Source organism: Engystomops pustulosus, chromosome 1, assembly GCF_040894005.1.
Source record: "Engystomops pustulosus chromosome 1, aEngPut4.maternal, whole genome shotgun sequence".
NCBI classification, from domain to species: domain Eukaryota; kingdom Metazoa; phylum Chordata; class Amphibia; order Anura; family Leptodactylidae; genus Engystomops; species Engystomops pustulosus.
In genome coordinates, this window is record NC_092411.1 from 181,271,495 (window position 1) to 181,288,577 (window position 17,083).

Consider the following 17,083-nt stretch of genomic DNA (forward strand, 5'->3'; position numbering starts at 1 on the left):
CTAGTGGGCAGAGGAGATGTTAGGGAGAACGTATCCAAATTCCCTTTGGAGTGCCATGCTAGCTTATTGCTGTTTCTCAAAAGTAAACTTAACAGCCAAGATATAACTGTCAGGGACTTTTTCACTATGAGTTGGTGTGATCCATACAGTCTTTATTGGTTTTACAGACTCATTTTTATTGTTTGGTAGAGACTGCCCAAATTGAGATTCAATAAGCAAGATTCAATTATCTATGGCCAAAGTATATGGTACACACGGTCAGTGTTTCAGCACAAAAAATATTTCAAAGTGTTAGAGATCTAATTTACCCGTGTCTTCAATTCCCATAGTCCTCTGAAGCTTTCCTATTTTCACTTAGACTGTTTGCTATAGGAGTAAGCAAACAAGCTTCTTTGTAACAACCACTAGGAATTTACAACCAGGGTGTAACGTGATGGACCAAATGCCCAGAAGCTTTGAGAGACCTATAAAAGGTATCTTTTCTACTTCGTATGCTACTTCATATAATACATACAACACAGCCACATAACTGTGATATTTACTATGATATTTACTGACAAAATGGTTGTAGGTAAATCACCTTCAGAACACTAATATACCAGAATAGTACTCAATACTTCAAAATTCTTTCATTTTTCATTGTATATCTCTACCCAATCCCTATAGCTTAACAGTGTGACTTCCTCCTATCTAAGGAGATTAAGGTACTTCTACTAGGTTGCTACTGCAGCCAGTAAGCACAATCAATTCCTAGAGAACAAAAGAAACCACACATGTGCCCATTACATGTGTATAAGAAATTATGCCCACCAAGATGCTCTGAGTGTACAGTTGATAAGTAAAACATGCATTTCATTTATCCTCAAATCCAACATTTTAAATGCTAGAAAATGCTAGATTAAAAATCATTCTTACTACACCTTAGTATCAAGGAACTATGGAAGAACACCACAAAGAATAAATATATTTGTGCAAGTGTTCACGCCAAACAATGCAGTTACATTGCATCTACTAGCAATTGCAGGGAAAATAAGCAATAGTTAATTCCCATGAAGATCATATTTCTAGTAGACATTGATATGTACACAATACAATACAATCTTACAAGAACCTGCCATATTTAATTAAGTAGTAAAAATCATTAATGCTTGCAGGCTGGGATGTCAAGCTGCATTCCTGTGTGGCCGGAACAAAGGATGAATTACGGATACTTCAAGTCTTGTTAATGTGTCAGAACCAGAAAACTATTCTCTGCATTTGCACAGGCCAAGAACGCACATCCGTAATATCTGCATTGTTTTAGGAATGCAGTCTGACATGTATGTTAAGGAGAGATTATTTTTGTTACTTATTATAGCATTTCCAGTTCCCTTCCAGCTGTAAGGAAACTGAATGAATTCACAACAAAACTGAATAACCTCACTGACTGGTTAGAAATATCAAACATCAGCATCTTACAAGCTTTACCATTAAGGTCTTAAGTGTTCTCCCACTCACCTTTGACTGAATCTATTTGGTTAATCCATAATGCCGCTTCATTTCTATATTCATTATTAATTATACATTTAAGAAATAGGAAGAAGGATTTTCTCAACTATCCAGTGGGACAAGTTCTTATAAATAATACAAACAAAACCTGCATACACAGATGGATGTCTGGATACATGTATTGATAATGCTCTGCTCTGTTAAAGGTTAATAAATATTAACCTTAATCCAGTAGAACACATATCTATTTGATGCTGGACACCCTTTTCTTTAAATGTATAATTTTATAGTAAAAGCAGGAAACCCCCAAAATACTAAAATTAAGTGTGAGCAGGGAAGTGGGAGGGCAGTGCTTTTATGAGTGGGATAAGCATTTGGAATGGAGACCCTTCCATCTGTATTTTAATGGGGATAATACAATAGACTGGTGCTGCCATGTATAAAATCCATAGGATACAGGAGCCAAGTGTTGCCACTGAAAAGGCTAGGGTGGCTGGACAAAGGATACATATTCTATAGCACATATCTGTAGGACTCCTAAAGAAACTTAAAATGACATCTACCACCAGGATGAAGGATTGTAAACCAAGCACACTGACATACTGGTGCGTTACCCCTCTGGCAGGATCTGCCCTCCTTTTAGCTTATGTCCTGGGCTTTACAAAAAAAAGGGTTTTAAATTATGAAACTGAGCCAGAGGCGACCCATAGGTGTTAATGGAGCATGGAGCCCCTTATGCTCATTTGCATAATTTATTAAGCATTTTTTCCTGAAAAACAAGGGCAAAAACAAGTGGTAGATATCCTTTAAAGCGAATCTAATCTTCCAACTCAGAAGTCTAATGTGTTTAGCCATGGGGAGTAACAGAGTTTCTGGTCATTATGCGACTTTGATATTTATTTTCTAAAAGCTCTCTTGGCGCAAAGCTGTTGGATGGGAGTGTTGCTGAAGCCAGTCACTGCCTTCCTCCCCCCCACATATCCCATGTAATCCAACACCTCCTACAGCTGCAGCAAGATGGCTACCAAGAGGGAATTCAGTCCAGATTTCAGAGAGAATAGAAGATTAGTCGGGAGGATGATAATTGCCAAAGTACATGTAGAAGGAAGCATTATTCTCTAGTAATATTTATTTCAAAGTTGCTTTTAGTCACTAAATTAGTCAACACTTCGTCACCTGAAATGTCGGTTTCATATATTACCTGTATTTATAAAAAACTAAAAAGAACAATATTGAGCACTCTGTAGTGTTCCCTTATTAGCCAAATCATAAAAAGGAACTTTTACTTTAAACATTAAAAGTTTAAACGTGTAGGCCACTTAACAAAAGTCAAATATGGAATATGTGTATAACCACAATCCTTACAAATCAATGTGCATCAAAAGTATAAAATGATTATACTTGCTTACCAGCTTGTGTCCTTATCAGCTGACATTTAATATTGCTGCCAGGCAATTGCTCCCATTGCTCCTGATCTTCGTTTAGGCTGTTTGCCACTGCATCAGATTACAGCCTTCCATGTTTTAACCTCACTTGGTCCCCTGATGAATGTGATCTATTACACAAGAAACTAATAGAGAATTGTGGCTGGTGAGGGCTTCTTTTTTGCAGCCAGGGTAAGAATTGGGACACTGTCCTTGTGAGGGAAGGGGTTATTACACTGAGGTGATAGGGTCTGTTCTTCGAAGTGTTGTATATTCAGACATGTGACACTGCTTCCCATAGAGGAATTCCTACCCTTTCCCTAGCACAAAAGGGGCAAGATCCATCCTTTTATACCTTTGATTTATGCAAACCTGCACATTGATTTGTTAAGATTGTGGTTATACTTGCTTTGTGAAAAATATGGAATATGTGTGGGTTTATCTTTTGTTATTTGGCCTACCCTTTAGTGTTTAAAAGTAAAAGTTATGTTTCATAATCTTGCTGTTTGTATATCACTCTTTGATATACTGACAGTGTTATAGTATTAGTCTTTTTGTGGATTTGTTCCCTTGTTAGCCTTCACGTAACTGAAATGGCAACTGAGTCTTAGCATTTCCTGTAGTCAAATAATTATTGTAAGTACTCTGATACCTATAGAAATTAAAGGTTAAATTAACTGGGTGCTACTTTGATGATGCTTAGTTATTTTAGTCAATTTATTTGTATATTTCCATTGGAAACAGTACACCGGACAGTTATAAGAAAAGCTGATTCAGAAATACTATTTCAAGAATAATACAATTATATACTTGGTTACAGGCAGGAGGGAGAGTGATTTAGATAATACAGATAGAAATAAACAAAATAACTTGTATCTCTGCCGGACGGTTTCACTGTACGCACCAGCGTGCGCCAGGTCCTCTCATGGGGAAGTGCCGATTGGGACGTGTCTCCTTGGTAGCGTCTTGCCGATATTGTGATCCGGATGGTAATGCGGTTTAGGCAGGCGCTCCGATGCGCGACTCATGATGCGGACTCGTCAAGTGGGGGGTGCGTCATGTAGGCGTTACCTTCTGTGCAGAGTATAAAGATGCGGAGAGAACACATCACATTACCTCCTGACAAAGTAGGAGTGTGTGAAACATGCATTGGGGTTCTGTGAATTCCCCTGCTGTGCCCTTTTACCTCAACGTGCCTACAGGTAACAATTGTAATAGGAGTTAGTTGACATTTACCAGGACTGGATGGTACCTCCAGATTGGTCTACAAACACATCAGTACTGGTTTACTCTGTTGGGCTGTTGGGCATTATTTAGCATGCATGGACATTGGTCTAGCCATTACTTTATCTATGCAGATAGGACACTGCAGTGGGAGAATTTTTTGTATTTTGCATAGCCCCAACTCCAACTGGGGTTGTTCCTTGTTGCTACCCCTAATTTTATTTACTATTTGAGGTGAATTTTGATTTGTTTATTGTTATTGTAAGGATAACTTTTACACTAGACACCATTTGTTGTTTGTAATTTGGTATAGATAATAGTCTGTTCCTCGAGATGTGCAAGATCTGTACAACATTTTGGCTCAAGAAAGTTGGTCTAAAGAAGCTCATACATGTGACATAACATTAGAAATTGTCATTTTGTTATTTGTCATTCAATATGATTCTTTTGCAAGTCTGCTAGTTTAGTGCCGAGCTATATAGAAGTAGGACAGTATTAATAAATGTGCATCTTACGCCTCTTGCTGGGCCTCACCAATACAAAAAATACCAAAGACAAAATGTCATTTAAGAAGCCTTGGGGGATATACACTAGACATAACACAGGGTGACATTTTGCCTGGGGTGAACCTTTAGTCAGTTTCAAAATCTTTGAGCTGACAGACATGAATTAAGTCTTATCCATTTTTACGACACCTAGTTAATCCCGTATATCAACTGCACTATACAAAACTTTATTTTAATAAGAAAAAATTACTAAACAGTGGTTAAAAAAGTTTTTTTCCCAGAATAAAACAGTAGTGTGTACATCTGTCCTATTATTTCACCATTTTGTCCCATCATAATTAAAATCCTCATTATAATATATAATCTGCTTCAAGTCTGTTAGCATTATTCTCGCACGAGTTTAGTCTCAGCTGGAACTCAACAGCTAGTTAAAACTCACCTCCATCCACACATTCAGTCATAATAATAGGTTCTGCTTCGGACATGATTACCATTCACGCTGAAGCAACTGGGTTTATTAGTGGGAGAAGCACTGAAACATTTACATTTCCTGCCAATGTAATCAATGTTCTGGCCGTTTGCTGATGAAAATTTACATTACCTGATTGGAAGGAAGATACTAAGGAGCTGATAACCACAACCACAGTTCCAAAATATATAATACCCGGAAGCATAACAAGGCTTAGCATCAGATGGTCTCCTGAGGCAATATATTACCGTATGTTAAATAATAGTCACATATTTTCAGATAAATTATTAGTTCTTTTATTACACAAAGTATTGCTTGATGGTCTTCTGGTAGATATAGGTCTCTAACAGAACAACTCAATGTCTTTGCTTACATTAGGCAGTAAAGTTGGCACTTTTAAGTATTCCTATCAAAAATAGAGGTGCTGCTAACTAGTTACTATCAAAAAAATGTTGGCATATAACAATGATCAAGTAATTCATTTGCCAATAAATGTCTTCACACAGCATATCACTGTGCCATGAGTGCACCACAAGAGTCCACCACTGAGGCCCAAGAAGAGCTGCTGCCCTCTAGCAGAACATCAGTGGACAACACAAGCACTGGAAATACAGCTGCTTCAACTGGGTGGAGACACTGGTAGACCAAAGCCAACGGCAGGGTCCATCTTCTTCACAGACACAAAACAACAACACTTAACAAGAGTATTATTGTTGGTCATGTGAATCCAATCATGGCCTATGTGGAGAACTTCTAATGAATGTAATCCCATTAAGGTTGATTTCTTTCAAGTCAGTAAAAAATGTACAAACTTTGGTGGCATATTCTATCTATATGTTAGCAGTAAGACTGGAAATACCCCAAGATTAAGGACTCTTTCACACTGTGCGAGACCGATTTCCAGACGTACAGTCCACAAGCTTGCTTTATCTTTTCCCGTATGTATGGCTAGGCACCATGCCTCGCTATGATGAGTGGAGGGTTAATCAGGACTCATCCCTCCTTTCTCCAGCTTGCGGCTGTATGCTTGCCCAGGCTACGGCTCCTGCAAGCATACATTAGTGTGAAAGAGGCCGAATACTGGGTGCTTATAAATCATGTAAATACGGTGGCAGATTTATTATTATGCTGATCATTACGATTAGGGCTTTATATGGTTTAAAAGTGTGACAACACTTCTAAAGCAATTTTTTTTAAGTTTCAAAAATTAATAGTGCAGTTGATAGGTATATGAAGTTTCTTGCAAAGTTTGTACCAAAAACTATTTTCCAAAGTAGTTCCCGGTGCAGATTTACCCTCTGTAACATCTGCATCCTAGAATTAGGCAAAAACAGGATGAGGCTGCTGCCAAAATAAACTAATAAAGCATTATGTAAATTAGTTTCAGAGGCTACTGGGAGTGTGTAGTAGCCTCGGGGCCAAAGGCTACTCCATGCCCCTAGCAGCCACTTCATACCCCACTTATATGCTTGTAATTTACAACTTGTAGCATGTCTCCAGCATCTCCTGTAGCTCCTGCCCCTCTGCCAGCAACACGCCTGCTAACCATGAGCACTGCGCATGCACAGCTGCTCACAATCGTCGGTTTGCGATGCGTGTTACCAGGACACATATGTGAGCTGCTGTGCATGCACAGTGCTCACGATCAGCAGGCATGTCTCCGGCAGAGTGAGTATGACATGGCAACTGGGGCATGGAGCAGCCTTCAGCCATGGAGAGCTACGAGACTACTACACATCCCCAGTAGTCTAATTACCAAAAAGTTTTAAAGATTATTTCAGTAGCTGCATCCCAGAATTAGGCAAAAACGGGATGCAGCTGCTGCAGGGAGGGGAAATCTGCATCTGCAACTACTTCAGTTTCCCAATGGTAGATTTCCCTTGTTTCTGCTCTTCCTACCGAAGAGAGAAGTGTACCTGAAAGCATTCAGAAATCTTGTCCACCTCAGGCAGATAAGACGACTAACAATGAACTCTTTCCCTTGGAAATTCAGCACTAAGTTATTAAACACCGAAGACACTTAGGACACTGGGGCATATTTCTTTAATAAATAATATGACAAAGTTTACCATCATCTGCAGTATTCTTTTATACAATTTTGTCAAAAGTTTAGTTATGCTTTAAGATGTACTTAATAACACAGAGATGCAAGACTACGACAGTTGACTGCAGCAATCCAGATAGGATCTATCATATCTGACTTCAATGAATACACAGCTTAGAGCAGAGTTCACACCTCCTCTTCCACACCTTTTTTTGTATTCAATATACAGGAAGGTATCCATTATTTTACTTTTTTTTATTTCCCAAAGATCTGCCAAAGTGTGTAATTTTTCTATTGCATCACACCCAAGGTATTTTTTTGGTAATGTGTAGCTTTACACCATTGTCCTAAAAAAATAAATAATAGGCAGCAGTTATTTGGGTAACATATGCAAATGAAAGGCACACTGGAAGGTTAGTGAATTTTTTTTTTTATTAAGATGCATAAAATACACTAATTTTAGAGCATCTTTCTCTGTCAGGCATTATACTGTTATTCCTTCTAGAAAATTAAAAACGGTGATAACTGGATCTGTTCCCTTAAAGGGGAATTCCCACAAAACAAGATTCTTAAAAATACTCAGCATAACAAAAGAACACATTGGGACACATTTACCTGCCTGGAGGAGTTGCCTGACCCCAATGCACTCTGCCGTGATTAACTAAGATCGTGCGCCCGTTATCCTGCATGTGTCGCCTCCCCGCTCAGGTCCGCCGGAGTTCACCTTCTTCCTGGTGCAAGTGCTTGATCTTGCAACACAATTTGAAAGTAAAATCCCGCGCTCAGTCCTAATCAATTGGATCGTGCGCCGGCCCGACCCCCAATTTCTGTCGCATGAAAGCCAGGGCATTTGCGCCACAATCCGAACGCATGCGATACAATCCCTATTTAAATACCTGTCACAGCAGCGCAAATCCCGAAAACGACGGAAAATCCAGCGAAAGTGCGTCCGCGGACCCTTAGTAAATAAGCCCCAATCTCTAATTCACTCATTAAAAAAACACTACAGCATTTCACAGATATAATTTCAACCTGTCTCTATCAGTCCTGGTGTTTACAATTTGGTTGTCCCCAGATCTGACTAAAAATCTTCTCACTATGGTCGGATTCTTCTCATGAATAACTTCTCTTGTCTGCACACTGCAGTGCTCTCTGCCTCCTGCCCCTCCTCCCCTGCATTAACCCCTTCCTGCCGCAGCCCTTTTTCATTTTGCACTCCCCACATTCAAAAATCTGTAACTTTTTTATTTTTCCATGTACAGAGCTGTGTGATGGCTTATTTTCTGTGTAACAAATTACACTTCAAAATGGTGGTATTTAATATTCCATGCCGTGTACTGGGAAGCGGAAAAAAAAAAAATTCCAAATGCAGTGAAATTGGTAAAACGCATTTGTGCCGTATTCTTGTGGGCTTGGATTTTACGGATTTCACTGTGCGCCCCAAATGACATGTCTAATTCATTCTTTGGGTCGGTACGATTATGGGGATAACAAATTTGTATAGGTTTTATAATGTTTTCATACATTTAAAAAAATTTAAAACCTACTCTACAAAAATTTTTGGGGGGATTTTGCCATCTTCTGGCCCTAATAACTTTTTCATACTTTGGTGTATGGAGCTGTGGGTGGTGCCATTTTTTGATTACGTTTACAATGTTATCATTTTAGGACTGTACAACCTATTGATCACTTTATAGAATTTTTAATTTTTTTTAAAATGGCAAAAAAGTGCCATTTTCAACTTCGGGCGCGATTTTCCGTTACGGGGTTAAACGCAGTGAAAAACCGTTATCATATTTTGATAGATCGGGCATTTTCGGACACGGCAATAACTAATGTGTTTATGATTTTTACTGTTTATTTATATCAGCTCTAGGGAAAGGGGGGTGATTTGAATTTTTAGGTTTTTTTATTATAATTTTTTTTTTTACTTTTTTTTTTATTATTACTATTTTTTAGACTCCCTAGGGTACTTTAACCCTAAGGTGTCTGTACGATCCAATCATACTGTATACTGCCATTCTACAGTATGGCAGTATATGTGTATTTTACTACTCATACATTACAATGTTCTGATAGCACATTGTAATGAATGGGTTAACCCGAAGTAGCTTCGAGTCTTCGTGAGACCCGAAGCTACCATGGTGACGGGTCGCCGCTCCCCAATGACGTCACGGGGAGCGACGATCCTCAGAAAGATGGCGGCTCCCATGTGCGGCCCACGAGCCCTCTCCATGCACCGGGACCCGACACGTGACGTACTATTACGTCACATGTCGGCAAGCAGCAGTGTGCAGAGACTTACCATAGATAGATAAGGTCTTTATAGCAGAGCTGACTGTGTGTGTTTAGGTGAGATGGCAGGGCCAACTCTTTTATTTATTAGGTGAGGGACCAGAGCTCAGTGTGTCATCATGTTTTATATTCATCTACTGATCTCTCATTACTCTTATTCTAAGTGTCAGATACTAGTAGAGTGTTCAGAAGTTAAATAAAAATGTGTACATAAACCCCACACCCTGATAATCTAAGCCCTAATATCAGCACACAGCATCTCATAGAACAGGGGAATCATGAAGTGTCTGCTTAGAGAGTCCCCATCCACATTTTACAATGACCTTCACTTATAGGAGCCAAAACAGCAAACCAACTGAGTAAAATTGTGCAAACCCATTTAAGTGTCTTCAAATGGACTGATAATTTTCACGAAATAAAATAAAGAATCTTTCTATTTTATATGCATCATACAAGCCTGACAAAGAAAGTTATAGGGGACACAAGGCTCATGTCCACTGTGTACCTGAATGTACTTGTGTGTATCGCTACGTTTGTAGCTTACTCAGCGTAAAACTACAGGAAGCTACAGACTTGATATTGTAATATTCGTGGGATCCACTCAGGTCTATGTCTACTGTATAGTAGACATAACTGCCCCCTATAACTGCCTTTGCCAGGCGTGTTAGCTCATAAATGAGGCAGTGGAAAGCACAGCAATGTGTATGATCCCATTGAAATACAAGGGGACGTGTGCCAGCTGTTCACGTGTTCCCCTACCTGGCTCCATTCATGCTGCTAGCATAGTCTCATCAGTGGAAATGGAGAAGGGTTGAGAGGATTCCTCCCACTTAAGAAAAGTGTTTTCATTGTATAACATCAACAAAACAAAATACGTATATATATTTTTACATAGACAAATAGCAGCACTCCAAACATAGGGTAATGTAAAAAAACTGATCTTGCAAAACAACTAGCGTTACAAAACAGAAAAATTAAAAATATTCTAACTTGACAGAAAAATGACTACATCCTGTATGACAGATCCTAAAAGGCATACTAAATTCTGTATTTATAATTTAATATTTTTTTTTAAACTTAAAGGAGCTTTTAAATTTTTCCCTAATGCAGTTATATACAGTCAGTTCAGTAAAATTATCCATTTGTGTCAGAAAACTGTGTACAGACTTCAACAATCACAATGTAAAAAGAAGCCTGATGTACCTGTTTTATTCCTTAACATATTATACATTGTTGTGTATTCTAAGTTTTATTTTGACAACTGCAGTTGCATAGGGGTTGTGTTTAGTAGAACATTGTTAAATTATCTGAAATCTTCCTCTGACTCTCCCAGGAATGCAATGTCTATGTGATATAATTTTAAGTGACCACTTAGAGAAAGTCCAGTCTTGCGATGAATTATGCATAAAGAATCAAGTTCATCTTTTTAATCTTCCACTACTGGAGCATATTACATGAACCATCCAAAGCGGCCATAGCACCTGAAAGCGATAGGGACCGATGTTGGGCAACAGAGGAAGATCTCTTGAAGTAAGCAAGCAGTAAACGTCTCATTCCTAGAAGGTTCACAACCTTTAACAAAGTCACTTTGAGACCTCATTTAGACGGGCGTTGGGATGACGTACATCAGGCTACTAGTACTTCACAGTACTATCGCTGCAAAACAGATAGAGCAGGCGTTATCCATAAAACAGCTGTGTAGTGCTGTTTCCTATGTAAGGGAAGAGGAGAGCAGTGCTCTTCCTTCTTTCTCCGCCACAGACCTGACGAGCATACATGCATTACAAATATAGCCCTTGTCAAAATTAATAAACAGCTTCACTGACAGACAAAATACCCACCTAGGCACTTGGTATCAGAATATGGGTGGTGGAGATTGAACTATTTTGCGTTTTAATTAAACTCTAAAAAATGTTATCTATGAAACAATCCTTCTAAAGAAACTCATTCTTTAGAAACTATTTTTATAGCTTTATTCTCAGCACACTTTTTTTCTTACCAAATTCAACAACTCATATATGGGCTGACATATAGGTGAACAATATTACCATCAATTCACACATCAACCACAATCGCCTGAAAGAGCCCAAAATATAACTAACTGCATTCAACTGATACATGGACAAATACATGGAAATAATTTAGAGAGGATAAAGCTCATATGACAAGAGAAGAATATTGAATGTAATCAGGTTTTTAAATAATGAAGTTGTGACATTTAGGGACTTGCTATTATCTAGACTGAAATTGAAAGTAGCACCATATAGTAACAAAAACTACCAATGCTAATAAAGGGGACGTGGGCAGCCACGAAGTGGGCTAACTTGAGACAATCCTTTCCCGCGCCTGCACACAGGGCTGAACTGTCAACAGCAATAGCGCAATTCTATTCCAGGCCCTGGCGGGGACTGAAGCACCACCGTGTGATAAATCTCAACCACTGTTTTTCTAAATCACCGAAATACATATTTTGAGAGTATTGGAGATATAGTTTTCTCATGTCAAACTATGTATTAACTGCAAACAACTAAAAGAAATGTGTGTATAGTAACAGCACACCACATATTGAGACACATGAGTCTCTACCAGTAATGTTATGAGAGCGGAATTGAAATCTAAAGTCTAATAATATAGCCTATGGACTGCTGTAAATTGAAAGATAAATAAATCATCCAGCATAATCCACTGACAGTGGGAGGTAGAGACAAAAATTCTTTTTTATTGTAGATTAAAAGCCATTATGCAACAACATCTACCATAGTAACTGTCAATGCCAAATGGTCCAGCCACAGGTACTCCTCTCTCAGCAGATACATGGCTAGTATTTTACAGGTTGTTACTTGAATGATTGCTTTTCTAATAAAACGACACACTTTAGGCATTTTTAATATAAAGAGTATATAAAAAGTATATACAAAATCAGTATAACCCCTTACCAACGTGTGACGTAATAGTATGTCACATGATAGGGATTTTTATGCAGGGCCCCAATAGCCCTCTTGACTTTTGTAAGGTGAATCCTAATTAACCCGTCATGGTTGTCCTAGTACTAGGAACTTGAACATAAAAACCAAGACACGTCAGTCTCTTAGTGTATGTAAAGATCTTCTCTCGTTTAATATCTCCAATGCATAATATCACAGACAGAAGAGTCATCAAAGAGGCGTGAATAGTATACTGCAAAGCTATTGGTCATCAGCACATTGTACAAAAAGTTAATTGTGCTCAGTTCTCAGTGACCTTGTACACAGATATTGTTTATACTAATTTGCTGAGAAGAAGGAGATAAGTGGACTCCAGAATCATAATATTGTAACTTAAACTAAATTCACACACATTTTTAAAACTGCAGATGAGGGTTGCAGATTATGGTATGGTGTCGCCTGTGAGGTGAGTATCAACTCAGGATATATTGTATGTTAGTCGATCCCTGCAGGGATCGACTAACATACAATATATCCTGAGTTGATACTCACCTCACAGGCGACACCATACCATAATCTGCAACCCTCATCTGCAGTTTTAAAAATGTGTGTGAATTTAGTTTAAGTTACAATTTTACTTAATTATTAAAAGTTAAGTTTTAGGTCTGACCGAGAAGGCATCTCTCTGTCTTAGGGCAGAATAGTTTATTAAGGTTACAGAAAGCCTTGGCAGTCCTAAATGGGCTAACCCTCGTGTTTAATTTCAGAATCATAATATTGAACTAAAGATGAAGGACAGACTGGCTTCTCATTAAAAGTCAAAGGGAATTAGCTGATAGGCGAGCAAACACATTACATAAAATGAAGTTTGAACTGGACAGTGCTTTTACCCCCAACGTGACTCTTGGCTAATACTTAAAATGGCGGACGGTCCCTTATTTTGGGATTTCTTAATTCAAGATGCCATCCGAAACCAGTGCAATCTCCTTAACACACACGACAGTTGTGCGATTTGCACATTGTAATAGATAAAGTGTAAAATCCAGTAAAGTGTAGTATAGCAGTATATGGTAGGATCAGACAACCTAGGTTTAATGTACCCTAGGGGGTATGAAAAAAAAGTAAAAAATAAATAAAAAATTCAAAGCACCCCTTTCTCTAAAATGGATTTAAATAAATAGTAAAAATCATAAATATGGTATGTATTGCCGCATCCAAAAATGTCAGATGTATCAAACTATAATGAAGGCTTTACCCAGCGTTTAAACCCGTAACGAAAAATAGTGCCCCAAAAGTGAAAGTGCCACTGTTTTTGAAAAATAAAAAGTTAAATAAAAAGTGATCAAAAGGCTGTACAGTCCTTTAAATGATAGCATTAAAAATGTCATTGTAAGTCACAAAAAGTCGTGAAAAACCACCCACAGCTCTGTACACCGAAGTATGAAAAAGTTATTAGCACCAGAAGATGGCGAAATGTAGAGTTTTTTTGTACAGGAGGTTTTAATTTTTTTGAATGTATGAAAACATTATAAAACTTGAGTGAAAAATGAAAAAGCGCCTGGTCTTGAGGGAATAAATTAAATTATTATGCATGCCATTATCACATTCCCTATTCTGGAGACTGCGGATTTATGATCCTGCATGCCAGGCAGTGCCCCAATAATTTTAATTGCAGGTTTAACAGTCAGCAGGAGACATTGCCAGATCTCCATGCCCATCTTCTTGGTAAATGTGGGAATTTGGGAAGATTGCCACCAATACATAGGAAGACTATGGGGGAGGGGGAGCATTCATCTATTTTGGTGCAGGGTCCGTGTTATTGGCGCACAAATTGTGCGATTGATAGGAGCAAGGCCAAAAATGGTCTGAACTAACTCCACATTCATGAAGGTGAATTAGAACTCAGTAGACCAACTTTTTGCAGCTTTAAGGGTGCGCCAACAAGATTGTCAGGAAACTAGAATCGCAGAAAAAGTGTTAGGATTTCACAGCTGCACCCCAAATAAAGCAGTAAGTGTCAGCAAAACACAAATATATTGTTAAGAATACAAATATACATAATTGTTGCGGCAACACTCCCTAAATAAGGCACATCTGGTGTGGCTAGGGAAATAAAACAAAAAACTATCAGAAAGTAAAGGTAGTAAAAGTTAGTTTAGGAGGGAGCAAATGGGGCAGCATGATGTGCAGTTGGGTGGTGGGTTAAGTATTATGCCAACTTTCTAAAACCCAACAAACAAGTTAGTTTTGGAGGAGTTGTCTCTGTTAGGGGATTTCTATGGACCCCCATGAGGACTAAAACAATGAAACAAATAGCAAAAAATCCCAATACATGATAATCACAGATTATCTGATTATAAACTATATCATCAGGGGTCTAGATGGAAGGCAGGAGGTAATCAGTATTACATGAACATGGTTAGTTCTCAAAGATAAAGCCTCTTTTCAGCTGCAGTCATTTGACATAAAATCATATTACACTCAGATGTCATACCGGAACAGTGATACAGCAACATCCATTCATAAAGCAGGAGGCAAGTGTGAACACATCCCAGGCTGCGATCTCGTCACTTACCTCTCGCCTGGAGCTCATCCGGTGAAGTTGTCCATAGCACATCCCTGTCACTAGTTGATCGCTATCCTGGGAGGTCAGAGCGCCATGTAATCCTTTGCTGGCTGCTATGGAGCGTGCCTCGCCGGCAAACTTTCCTTTTCTGTCCTGCTAACTAGATGAACAAGCTGAGCAAGTGCGAGGAGTAATGAAAACACGCCCTGAGCCACTACAATGAGCACAACCTGCAAGCAGAGGAGGGAGCCACAGGCCGGCGCAATGGGACCAGTGACGAGCGGCGTGTACTGTGCCCGCTCCCAGCCTCAGCTGTGCCACCGGGAAAGCGTCTGCTCCGCACCAGCGACACCTACTGGACACATAGTAAAAATACACGCCCAAATTAACGTGATGGAGCCAATCAGCATTTATACGCTGTCTGTGGTTTAAGTACAACAAAGATTTCCTATCCTAAATGTGTTCTTTAACCTCTTTGCCAGCATTGATGCTTACTTTGTGAACAGATTTTTTTAGAGTTACAAGGGGCACAATTTTCTAGGATGGTAACTGTCCTACAATGCATCCAAATTCCCTCCAACAGTGAAACTATACTGAATCAACATTTTAAGGGGTTTGCCCATGAAAGATAATATTCAAATTTCAATCCCTAAGTGATCATGTTTAACCCCCTACTTTACAATTTGACTTTTATTGCTGTTTTAGCTCCTATAACTCCGTGTAAAATACCAAACACTGACACATCCTCCCTGTAGTGCTATGAGATGCAGTGTGCTGAAAATGTGCTTAAATTATCAGGGTATCAGTGAATTAGGGATTGTTTTGTTATCCAGAGTATATTTAAGAATCTTGTCTAGGTATATAGACTCACTTATATTATGGATATTATATTAGCTGATGTGTTAGATGCTGTATAATGACATGTTGCTGTTGTGCTACCTGTTATTTATTGAGGGGATCTTGTTATGCTATGTATTATTTAGTGAGGGGGAGATGCTATGCAATATTTTAACCAAGGTCTTTGCATACAATGCTGACAGCCATGATTGATTTTACCGACTGCTGCTGTGGACAAGTAGGATTCCACCATCCTGTTGCATCCCATTCCCCCATCAGGGAATGGTGATCCGTTCCTTAAAGAGGACCTATCACCAAGAAATTCAGTACTAGGAGCTGCTTACTAAAGTGATAAGTGCTAAAACAAACCTCCGATAACGTTAACTAACACTGCGGCGGAGTACAATGTAAACGCCGGACAGCTCTCAAAGCTGTCCAGTGTATTCATGAGGGGGCAGAATTGTGCGAGGGTTTAGGGGCGGTGACTGTCGCACGTCATTTTGGCCTATGGAGCAAGCGGGCGCCCTAATGGCCCCCTAATGTATACGTCGGACAGCTTTGAGAGAGGTCCAGTGGTTACATTGTACTCCACTGCAGTGTTCATGTAAACGCCGGCGCTGTCTCTTCCCTGGACTGCCCCCGCTCGCTCCATAGGCTGGCGGTGACTGCTGCGTTTCATGTGGCATTCAACGCCCCTAAACCCGCCCGCAATCCTGCTCCTTCATGAATACACCGGACAGCTTTGAGAGCTGTACTCCGCCGCAGTGTTGGATAGCATTATCGGAGGTTTCTAACACTGCAGCGTTTGTTTTAGCACAAGGAGCTGCTGACTTTAGTAATTTCTGGGTGACAGGTCCACTTTAAAAGGCACCCAGGCCTGTCATTCTGTATGAACATGAGACAAAAATACTAAAGTTTGTTATCCTTCTATGTTGCTCTGTGTTCATTGATTGAAGTGGTCGTGCTCATGTAGCTCAGCTGATCCGGCTCCAGAGATGTTAGTTTGCAGACAGAAAAACAAGCGGGAAACAAACTGAACTCCCCGATCTGAGACTATGTGTAGAGGAAGACCATGTAGCCGGAAGATATGTTAGAAAAAGAGGCTGGCAAGTCGTGGAGTAGACGGCAGACCTGGAACAGGGACAAAATTAGACATCTTCGAAAACCGGTCTGTCACCACCCAGATGACGTTATTGCCTGAGGAAGATGGAAGGTCCGTGATAAAGTCCATAGCCACGTGTGACCACGGATGACAGGGTATCAGCAACAGAAGCAAGAGACCAACCAGTTTCAGACGGGAAGGCTT

The 17,083-nt window shown here is 39.4% G+C and overlaps 1 protein-coding gene across 4 annotated transcripts in view; it reads right to left on the reverse strand.

The window, feature by feature from the left end:
- The window catches only part of CSGALNACT1 (chondroitin sulfate N-acetylgalactosaminyltransferase 1), a 216,997-nt gene extending 201,688 nt beyond the window's left edge, over positions 1-15,309 (reverse strand). For all 4 annotated transcript variants that reach the window (XM_072114277.1, XM_072114274.1, XM_072114260.1 and 1 more), the window contains exon 1: positions 14,950-15,309. The gene's annotated coding sequence lies outside the window, so the exon portion shown is untranslated. The remainder of the gene's footprint in view (positions 1-14,949) is intronic.
- Between the last annotated feature and the right edge of the window lie 1,774 nt (positions 15,310-17,083).